This window comes from Tachyglossus aculeatus, chromosome X1 (genome assembly GCF_015852505.1).
Source record: "Tachyglossus aculeatus isolate mTacAcu1 chromosome X1, mTacAcu1.pri, whole genome shotgun sequence".
Lineage (NCBI taxonomy): Eukaryota > Metazoa > Chordata > Mammalia > Monotremata > Tachyglossidae > Tachyglossus > Tachyglossus aculeatus.
This window is the reverse complement of record NC_052101.1, coordinates 62,031,910-62,043,926: the sequence shown is the minus strand read 5'-3', so window position 1 is coordinate 62,043,926 and position 12,017 is coordinate 62,031,910. Positions and strand designations below refer to the sequence as shown.

General features: G+C 39.8%; 1 non-coding gene across 1 annotated transcript; it reads right to left on the bottom strand.

The window, feature by feature from the left end:
• Window positions 1-11,596: 11,596 nt before the first annotated feature.
• Window positions 11,597-11,734, bottom strand: LOC119920440. The gene has a single exon (XR_005448186.1). It is a non-coding gene; the product is annotated as a small nucleolar RNA SNORA7 (small nucleolar RNA).
• Between the last annotated feature and the right edge of the window lie 283 nt (window positions 11,735-12,017).

The window sequence follows — 12,017 nt, the reverse complement described above, 5'->3', positions numbered from 1 at the left end:
CTGAGAGGAAATAGAATTGTGGCATGAAAAGTTTTACTAAGAAGCAAAGTTTACAATTTTTGAATTTATTCTATCCAGAAACTTCATTTAATATTAAAATGTTTCCCCATTTTTTCTGATTACTGCCTAAAGTTCAAAATCTTTTAATACTTTTCCCATTAGTTAAATTTTACATGCTAAAGCATTTTTCTGATGATTTATGTATATAGTATCTTCAATAATATAAAGTACTATAATTTTTTATGAACTGTATCAGTAATAAATTCTTCATGTGCAAGTAGAACAAATACACTTGCAGACACCAAATTGTAAAAGGTATGCAGTGCCAGTTTGATATGATTTTAGCTTACTGTAAAATATAAATAATAATAAAATATTTATAAAGGGAACCTTTACAGTGTATAACCAAAGAAAAAACTCAATTGCCACTTTCAACTATTTATTTGGTCTAATGTGAATCAGATGACCCAAAGCATGCAAAGGAACAGCAGCAAGGGTTTTATGGAAAGCTATTAGACACATTCTGCACATTGTACCTGATTTGCCATGCTTGCTAGAAATAAAATAAGGATGTCAACTCTTTAGCTGATTTGGATTCACTCTGAAAACAGTTCAAATAGTTCAATATATTTACCTGTATATTTCAAATAGAAGAAAACAAAAGGAGTGGGAGTGGAGAGCAGGAGAGCAATTCTTTCTGCGGATTTCCTTGTTGTCTGTTGATGTCCAGCATTCCCTTACACTGACAGAAGTGAGAATAGCAAATGCACACTCCTTCCCATGTGGTGCTAGATTTGTCTTGCTGCCAAAATTATCCAACTTACTGCTGAAGGCTTTTTCCTAGGCATTTTCAAGCATTGGGTGTTCAAAACCTTAACAGAAAAGCATCATAGATCAAGCAGTTAACTCAAAATGGCATTCTGCAAACTGAGGGACAAATAAGGATTATTTGCAATTGTTTAATGCTCCACAGTTCATTGCTTAGAGAAAATGCTAAAGGACATCAAGATTAAACAACACCAGAACATTAAACACACCAGAATGTTCTAATTGAAATCATCATACAAATGTCATGGGGCTATGTGGTCTTGGTTCACATATTTCAATTGTAATTTAAATAGCAAATTTCCAACAGCTTATGAACAAATAAGTAGGACAAGAATTATTTATTCTAATTTTCAATAGAGATACATTATCTACTAAGCAGCCAAGTAGGATTTGTTGCTAGATAATAACCTATAATAGTAATCCTTTTAAATAATCCAAATAAAATACTAGCATACCCTAATTATGGCAGCACCTCATTATCATGAAGGAGAGGAGAGAGGAACAAATTGGTTTCCGTTTCTTCATCATCTTCCTTTATCATCTCTTAGAAATGGTTTTGTTTGTTCAGGAAAAAAGTGCACTTGGTAAATGTAAAATGTTAGAAAAAAATGCTATCATTGGTATGTCTGATATAAAATACATAGCAAGCCTGGTTACACTGGACTTTACAGTAAAGTTTTATAATGAAACTTTGTATAATGAATTAGAAGGAAAGTTAAAGTAACTTTACCTTTATAGTCTGATCACTTCCAGTTCTAGGGAGACTCCCTTGTTGTGATGTTTTGAGGTGAATTGTGTGTTTGCTCCAAAAGGAAAAAAATAAAGCACTTAAATTTTATCCTTTTTTTTTCCTAAAAGCCCAAAACATAATTCTACCTTGAAAGTTGTTTTGCCTGGAAATACTTATTAAATGCCCTGAAAAATGTATTTCTAACAGCCTACCTGCATTCTATACATTCCTCTGAAGTCACAGTAAACAAGGAAGGGGACCAAGCATCTCAGAGTTGATTACATTCCCATCACAGTTAACACTACCATTACCTTTCCCAGAAGCCCACAAGTTTGGTAACATCCTCTACTCCTTGTTGCCTTGCAAATTTCAAATTGAGTCTGTTGTTATATTCTATTAGTCTTTTTCTCAACCACATTTCCTACTTTACCAATCCTGGTTCAGGTGCTCATCATATCCAGGTTAAATTACTTCATCAGCCTCTCCCTTCTCACTCAGTCATTTAATAGTATTTACTGATAACCTACTATGTGCAGAGTACTGCACTAAGCTCTTGGCAAGGGTATGCTAGAAGTTAGAAGACATAATCTCTACCCTCAAGGAACTTAAAGTGTAGCAGGGGAGGTGACACAAATTGATTAGTACATAGAAAAAGAAAATGGGTATATAAGTGAATACATGGTTAAATATTAGGGTATATAAGTCAATCAGTTCCAAAGTGCTATGAGTGCACAAGTGCATAGTTGGCACAGAAGTCTTGTGAATGGGGGGGCGGGAGTAATACGAATAATAATTATGGCATTTGTTAAGGGTTTACCATGTGCTAAGTACTGTTCTAAGAACTGGGGTAGATATAAGGTAATCAGGTTGTCCCATGTGAGGCTCCCAGTCTTAATCCCCATCTTACAGATGAGGGAACTGAGGCACAGAGAAGTTAAGTGATTTGCCCAAGGTCACAGCAGACAAATGGAACTGGTGGGAGAGATGAGAACAAAGCATAGTGAATGTACCACACGCTACTGCTAAGATCATCTTCCTAAAACACCATTCAGCACATATCTCTCCACTCTTTAAATGGTTACCCATTTCTCCGCCCATCAAGCAGAAACTCCTGATTTTTAACTTCAAGGCTCTCCACCAACTCGCTTCCTCTTAACTCTCTTCGTTCGTTACTCCCCAACTGCTGTCTTTGTATCCCTTGAGTGAACCTTCCTGTACCTCACTTTCAAATTACCCACCATCAGCCCAAAACCTTGGCTCTTCCTCTTCCTGTAATTCCTCCTTATTCAAATTGGCCATCCCAGAGCTCTACCCAACTTCTAAACACTTCTGAAATCCCACTAACTGTAACCTCAGTTTCTTTCCTCTGATCCCTCTATTTCTAAATCATTTTGTGTTTATGTGTCTCTCTTATTGCTTTGTAAGTTCAGGGATTGTCTTTCACATCTATTATACTGCCCTAAGAGCTTAGTACAGTGCACTGCACACAATAGGCACTCAATAAATATCATCAATGATGATGCTCTTCACTTCTCCCAATGCAACCTCATCAAGGTCCCTGAATTTCAACTTTCACACCTCCAATCCTTTGCTCATGCCTTTTCCCAGTCTAGAACACACACCCTCCTTATCTTTTCCAAACTTTGTCCCTCCCCTTTCCAAAGGCTCCTAAAAAGTCATCTCCTAAAAGGGTGCATTTCCTGATTAATCTCCTATTTTTCCAATTGTGCTATCCTATCAGTTACCTCAGTACTCATGTATTTATCTGCTTATTTTTTCACCTGTTTATTCCTTTTATCTAGTCTTTCATTTTTAACTATGGCATATGATCAATTCATGTCTATGGTCTCCCTCACTAGATCATCAACTTGTTGCTCTCAGGGATCACATCTTTTACCTTTTTGAATACCAAGTTCAGTCCTCTGAAAACAGAAGATGCTTGATTCTTTAAGTGCAGCTTGAAAACCTGCTTCATTTGATGAAGAATCACAGGCCATCATCTATTATACTGTTAGAGTCAGTGTCCAAATTAATTCACTGTAGGGGCTCAGTAAATACTGCTGCTGATGAAAGAGATCATCATTTAAATTAATGGGTACAACAAATCCTATTCAGGAATATTGTCTCGGTGCATCAGTTATTTTGCTCAGCTGTATTTTTAATTACAAATATTTTGGATAATACACTGTTGTTTCTATTTTTTTATTAGACTTGATTACATCACAGTTACATAATTCCCCTTTACATAATTGAATATCATTAAGTCCCCCACCTAACCTTCAAGTAGCTCCCAAATCTCTTTGACAAGAGTCATCCTAAACCCATTTTGTATATGTTCATAGCTCATTTGTGGTATAATCAGACAATTTTAATGAATGTACATATCTGTAATTTATTTTATGTTTTATATTAATGGCTGTCTCCCCTTCTTAGACTGTAAGCTCCCTGTGGGCAGGGTATGTGTCTCCCAACTCTTTTAAATTGTACTCTCCCAAGTGCTTAATACAGTGCCCTGCACACAGTAAACACTGAGTAAATACGATTGGTTGATTTTTAACATGGTAGATTTTGAATAGATTGTATGGTTATACATTCACATTCATGTCAACTAAACATGGAAACAACCATGGCATTGAGGAGATTTAAAAAGTATCTTTATTCAATGCCCTCATTTTTTCATTAACATTTTTTACCTATCATAAACACCAGTGCTTTGTGTGTGGGAAAGAGACATAAATACATGCATTAAAGAAAAGACTCATGACACAGAAAAAGGAAGAGACTGAAGGAGACATATAGTGCTAAGTGCTTAGTACAGTGCTCTGCACACAGTCAGCACGCTCAATAAATACGATTGAATGATTACGCCTGTACTTACACCCTCACTTAGACACACATTCATGGAACATCATATTGTTAATGACACAAATACCATCAGAGTGGAGTGGAACGGCAATGGAAAGAGAAGGTAATTCAAGTCCTAACTGGCTGCAGCCACTGTCAGTGGAAATCACACAGTAGACCCCTGTAAGATCTGATAAAGGCGGGAAATATGGACAGCTGGTGATGGGGATACTTGCTGGTAGTTTCCCTTACCTTTTCATATTATTGCTCCTCTGCTCTTTGTAGGACTCTCCCAATTCCATCTCTCCCAGCTTCTAACACTACTTGCCAAGAATAACAGTCAGCTAGAGCTGAGAATCATGGTGACTGAAATGACAGCAGCTCTGTTCTCTTTAGGAAACAGCATGGAATAATGGATAGAGCACAGGCCTAGGAATCAGAAGGTCATGGGTTCTAATCCTGACTCTGCCACTTGTCTGCTGTGTGGCCTTGGGCAAGTCACTTAATGTCTCTGGGCCTCAGTTACCTCATCTGTAAAATGGGGATTAAGACTGTGAGTCCTATGTGGGTTAACCTGAATACCTTGTATCTACCCCAAAGCTTAGAACAGTACTTGGCACATAGTAAGCATTTAACAAATACCATTATTTAGAGAAGCAGCATGGCTTAGTGGCAAGAGCATGGGCTTGGGAGTGAGAGGTTGTGTGTCCTAATCCTGTCTCCACTACTTGTCAACTGTGTGACTTTGGGCAAGTTAGTTAACTTCTTTGTGCCTCAGTTACCTCATCTGTAAAATGGGGATTAAAGACTGTGAGCCCCATGTGGGACAACCAAATTACCTTGTATCTCCCCCAGTGCTTGGAACAGTGCTTGGCACATAGTAAGCACTTAACAAATACCATCATTATTATTATTATTTTGGTTTCTACTGCAGTTGATGATGATGATGATGGTATTTGTTAAGTGCTTACTATGTGCCAAGCACTACTCTAAGCACTGGGATAGACACAAGTTAATCAGTTTGTCCCACGTGGGGCTTGCAGACTTAATCCCCATTTTACAGATCAGGTAGCTGAGGCACAGAGAGGTTAAGTGATTTCACACAGCTGATAAGCTGACAAGCCTGCAGAGAAGCAGTGTGGCTTAGTTGAAAGAGCACGGGCTTGGCAGTCAGAGGTCGTGGGTTCTAATCCTGGCTCCACCATTTGTCAGCCATGTGACTTTGGGCAAGTCACAATTTATCTGGGCCTCAATTACCTCATCTGTAAAATGGGGATTAGGACTGTGAACCTTGTATCTACCCCAGTGCTTGACACATAATAAGTGCTTAACAAATACCATCATTATTATTATTACTCCTCTTCTCTGTACCGAGTATGTCGGTCTCAGTAAGTATCATCAATCAATCAATCATATTTACTCATTCATTCAATCATATTTATTGAGCACTTACTGTGTGCAGAGCATTGTAATAAGTGCTTGGAAAGTACAATTTGACAACAGATACAGTCCCTACCCAACAATGGGCTTGCAGTCTAGAAAGGGGAGACAGACAACAAAACAAAACAAGTAAACAAGTGAGTTAAAGAAAATAGAATTATAGATCTATACACAGTGACTTGCCCAATGTCACACAGCTGACGAGTGGAGGAGGCGGGATTAGAACCCACGACCTCTGACTGCCAAGCCCAGGCTCTTTCCACTAGGCCATGCTGCATTTACTGAGTGCTTACTGTGTGTAGAGAACTGCACTAAGCACTTGGAAGAGTACAATATAATAGAGTGGGTAGACACACTCCTTGCCTACAAAGAGCTTGCAGTCTAGAGAAGGGAGAAAGCATGTTAATCTCAAGGGAATCTGTGTGTTGAGCTAGTGTGTATGTATCTGAGAGGTGGTGTGTGGCTGTGGTAGTGGTAGGTAGCTCACTAAAGGAGAGTCAGGAAGGGATAGACTAGTGACCGATCTCACCCCCACATCCATTCTTGCAGGAGTTGGAGTTAAGACAGCAAGTCCTGTCTGTTAGCCACTTTTGATTCTGGCCTATGTTCTACTTCCAAACCTTCTTCGGACTTCTGGTCAAGCAAGCAGTGGCAGGTACTGATCAAAGTGAAAGTGAAGCAGGAGAAAATTCCTATTTGCCTCATTACTTTAGGGGACTCAGCATTAAAAAATGCCTCCAGTTACATGGTATTTGTATTTCATCCGCTATATCCAGTTTTCACTTCAAAGTTCTTATTCGCTTTCATTTGAAGGATCCTAGGATGTGCTCTATGAACTTGATTTCAATAGGGCTTTCACTTGAATAGGAACTGCATGAAAATTCTCAAAGAAATGAAGACATTGTCAACTTCTGGTGGGTTGGAAGGATAACTTTACCTAACAACTGGAAAGGAGTGTGAGTGCAGGGGAATGCATTGTAGAGGAATATTAACATGCTACCCTTTCACATAGGGAGTCTTCCTGTTTTTTTTTTAATCATGCTGATATCTTTTGTGTTGGAACTTATACAAGGAAGTATAATCTTCAAGAAAAGGGTATCAGTATTCCTATGCCAGTCAATACCACCTGTGCACTTTTTAAGAATATCAACTTAAGGTTGCCTGCAGTAGCAATGGACCAAATTCTTCAAAGAATTGTAACTCATCACAGTCACCACAACTTCTTTTTATTGTCAGGTAATTTGATTCTCCGGGTTAAGTAGAGGGGAAGAATAGTTAGGACTGCAGTAAAGGAATATGGCTGAACTGTATTCTTTTTCTCTAAATTTGTCCATGATGCCAACAGGCATGATCCCATACCTTCCTCAAGAGTGTCCAAATAATGCAATGTTATCCACAGGGCAGCCTACTGTCCTTTCATACTTGGGCTTGCCATTGCTTTGAGAGATTCTCAGCCTTAATATATACTTTTGAGATGATGATCTGCTACTCCATCCTCATTCTCACCCCTAAATGATCCAGCTATATGACTTTGGGCAAGTTACTTAACTTCTATGTGCCTCAGTTACCTCATCATGCTATGAGGGACCCTACAGTTAGGGGATGGGAGGGGGAGGAGGTGCCCACAAAAGAGACTGAGAATGAACAGCCAGAGTGATCAGAGGAGAAACAGGAGAGAACGGAGTCAGTGAAGCCAAGGTTGGATGACATATTGAGGAGAATATTGTTGGGGGTGAAAAGGGGCCTCTGTGAGCTACAGCATGGTGAAGTTATCCTCTTCCTTAAAAGGAAAGATCTCAGTCTTTTTTGCCCTCCCTGGAGAGAATATGCTCATTGTTATTCTCACCAAAACGTATTTATTTAGTTCATTTTTCTGATCACTTTAATATATCGGATTTGTATAGTTTGGGACTTTGTGTTGTGGGAGTCTTTTTTTAAATATCTTAAACTGCATGCCTAAGTAAATCAGTATAAAATCCATATTCATTTTTAGAATAGGAAAACAAAGAAAAATTAAGTAACTTACCTAGGGCTACACATTATCAGTAGCATACCCAAACTGTAAAATCCACATCCCTAATATTTGAGAGAGTATTTACTGCAATATTCAGCATGGTAAATATTATAGAAGTTGGGATAGCAATGAACTCAAAGTTCCTTGAAATTTTCCCTAAAAAAAGAAGAACAAATTCAAAATAGAATGAAAGGAGAAAATATGCCTTATCCCATCTTCTCCATGTAGTTATGTTCTTTAGCTGGACAAACACCACCAAAACAATGTGGATATGTATCTTCAAAAATTGATAATGGTAGTGTATATATCAATCAGTGATATTTATTGCATTCTTACTGTTTGCAGAGCACTGTTTAAGTGCTTGGGAGAGTACAATTCAAGAGAATTGTTAGACACATTCCCTGTCCACAACATGCTTTACAGTCTAGAGGATATAAGTGTCTAATTACATAAACAAAGATGTCTGTGCCTTTAAATGCATGATCAACTTTTTTGTTGTTTTTTGTTGGTGTTTTTTTTTTTAATTTAGCCTTCTGGGTGTAGAGTGACTCCTTGCAGAAGACAAAATGATCTTTTTTGGATTCCCTTTTCAAAAAAAGATATAGTTCTATGATTGAATAGACCATGAACGCTAGACTGTGAGCTCGTCTCTGGACTGTGAGCTCATTATGGGTAGGGGCTGTGTCTGTTTGCTGTTGTACTCTCCCAAACAATACAGTGCTTTGCACACAGTAAGTGCTCAATAAATATGATTGAATGAATGAATGAATTTAAAAAATAGGTTTGAAATCTGTGGTTTTCCAATTCTAAAACTTTCCAAAAACTTCAATTTCCAAATAAGTTTGAAAAATATTGTGTAAGAATATGTTTAGGGCCATGGAAACTGGGCAATATGCACAAAAAAATCTTTTTTTTCAAAAAAGTATGAAAACAACCATTAAGGAAAATAGAATAGAATAGAACTTGCCCAATCCTTCCCAGCAGTATTTTCTGAGATCTCCTGCCTCCTCTCAAATGCCACCCCCTCCACGTGCACATTGGACCCTATTCCTTCACACCTGATTAAAACTCTCACCCCTCTCCTTCTTCCCTCCTTAACAACCATCTTCAACTGCTCAATCTCCAATGGCTTCTTTCCCACTGCCTTCAAACATGCCCACATTTTCCCCATACTGAAAAAAACCCTTTTGACCCCACAGCCCCCTTCAGTTATTGCCCCAAATCCCTCCTACCCTTCCTCTCCAAACTCCTTGAGCAAGTCATCTACACTCGCTGCCTCAAATTCCTCTCCTCCAACTCTCTCATGGACTCCCTACAATCTGGCTTCTGCCCCATTCACTCCACTGAAACCACCCTCTCAAAGGTCACCAGTGACCTCTTTCTTGCCAAATCCAATGGCTCTTACTGCATCCTAATTCTCCTCGACCTCTCAGCTGCCTTTGACACTGTGGACTATCCCCTTCCTCAATACGTTATCCAACCTTGGTTTCACACTCCGTTCTCTCCTGTTTCTCCTCTTATCTCTCTGGCTGTTCATTCTCAGTCTCTTTTGTGGGCTCCTCCTCCCCCTCCCATCCCTTAACTGTAGGGGTCCCTCAAGGTTCAGTTCTTGGTCCCCTTCTATTCTCCATCTACACTCACTCCCTTGGAGAACTCATTCGCACCCATAGCTTCAACTATCATCTCTATGCAGATGACACCCAAATCTATATCTCCTCCCCTGTTCTCTCTTCCTCCCTCCCTCCAGGTTCGCATCTCCTCATGCCTTCAGAACATCTCTACTTGGATGCTCTCCCTCCACCTAAAAGTCAACATGTCCAAGACAGAGCTCCTTATCTTCCTTCCCAAACCCTGTCCTCTCTTGAACTTTCCCATCACTGTGGATGGTACAACCAACCTTCCCATTTCACAAGTTCGCAACCTTGGTGTCATCCTTGACTATGCTCTCTCATTCACCCCACATATCCAATCCGTCACCAAATCCTGCCGATCTCATCTTCACAACATCACCAGGATCTGCCTTTTCCTCTCCGTCTAAACTGCTACCATGTTAGTACAATCACTCATCCTATCCCGACTGGATTACTGCATCAGCCTTCTTTCTGACCTCCCAACCTCCTGCCTCTCCCCACTTCAGTCCATAACTTCTCTATTCTGCCCAGATTATCTTTCTACAGAAATGTTCAGGGCATGTCACCTTCTTCCTCAAAAATCCCCAGCGGTTGCCTATCAACCTCCATATCAAACAAAAACTCCTCACTATTGGCTTCAAAGCTTTCCATCACCTTGCCCTTTTTTTTTTACCTCACCTCTCTTCTCTCCTACATCCCAGCCTGCAAACTCTGGTCCTCTGGTGCTAACCTTCTCACTGTGCCTCCATCTCACCTGTCTTACCACCGACCCCTGGCCCACATCCTACCTCTGGCCTGGAATGCTTTCCCTTCTCAAATCTTCCAAACAATCACTCTTCCCCCCTTCAAACCCTATTGAAGGTGCACCTCCTCCAGGAGGCCTTCCCAGACTAAGCCTCCTTTACCTCATCTCCCCCTCCCTTCCACTGCACCTCAACTCACTCCCTTTGCTCTTCCCCCCACCCCCACCCCACAGCACTTATGTATATATACATATATCTATAATTCTATTTATTTATATTGATACCTGTTTACTTGTTTTGATGTGTGTCTGCCCTCACCCCCACCCCCGACTCTAAGCCCACTGAGGGCAGGGATCGTCTCTCTTTATTTCCATGTGCTTAGTACAGTGCTCTGCACACATTAAGCGCTCAATCAATACAATTGAATGAATAAATGAATGAATGAATATAATGAAACCTCCCTTAGGTTATACTGATCTGACTGGCAAGTCAAAGAATGTGAAAATCTTTGGTTGTGATGTCCTTCCTTCAAGTGCCCAGACTCTACATACAGGGGCTTCATTCCAAAGCTGTCCCTTCTTCCAGTCTTTTTCTCTGTGTCTCTTCTGTGGCTCCCATTTTCTGTCTCCCTATTCCTCCCTCCTAACCTTCCAATCTTATCTCTCAATGGGTGCTTCTTCCTGCTTTATCCTCTCAACTGCCAAGCACTTTCTCATCTCCTAGGCTGCCTCCTTGCTCTTTCTGTTGCCAGACCCTTTCCCCTGCCAAACAGTGAAAAACAGAACTTCTTTCTTTGCTGATAGAGCATTCTTTGCTGATAGAGCACTCTGTTTCATACTAATATCAATGGGAACAGCTTGGTTTTCTTACCAGAGAGGGAAAAAAATCCATTATCTTCTCTGAACCTCTCCCCAAACTATTTCTCATAGCTCAAACTTGGACAAAGTCATTTAAATATAACTTAACTTCATACAATTTCAAGTCTTTTGGATCCTAAAATTTATTCTAGAATTTGATTAATCATAAATAATATTTCTGCATTTAAAAAAAGAATTTTAAACAAAATTCAAAATTCTGATAGTCATCTGAATTTGAGAGTACTTTAAAAAATAAATCTTTATGAAATATCAACTTACATACATTCATGTATACACGTTCACAGTCTTCTCAGAGTAAGCCAGTATATACCTTTATGCCAAACCTATATGTCTCTTTTTTAGACTGTTTCTTGTGCAGAGTCTGGGGATTAGGAGACTAATGACAATAATAATGATGATGACTATAATGCCTTCTTCCACACAGTAAACTTGAGCATCTGCCCTCAACCCTCTCCCATGCCTCTGTTGCCCAGCACAGGTGAGTTTTGACTTGTAGCAGATTTCCTTCCACTGGCTAGCCACTACCCAAGCTAGGATTGGAATGGATATGCCTCTGCTTGACTCTCCTTCCCATAGTCAAGACTGGTAGAGTACTGGAAACTCTCCAGGTGTGATCTTGAGAGGGGGAGCACAGTGGTAGATGCAATTTAAAGAGATCAGGGAGAGTTCCTATACCACAATCTAAGGGTTGGGAAAGCTGGTATTTAATCCACATTTTATGGATGAGGAATTTGAGGCAAAGAGAAGTTAAATTACAAAGCCAAGATCACACAGCAGGCAAGTGGCAGAGCCAGGACTACAACCCAGGTCCCCTGACTCCCAGTCCTGTGCTCTTTCTATTAGGGCCTAGAGCCTCTATATTAATTAAGACAGGCTCCAAAATTCTTACTAGGAAATCCTGGTGGTAAG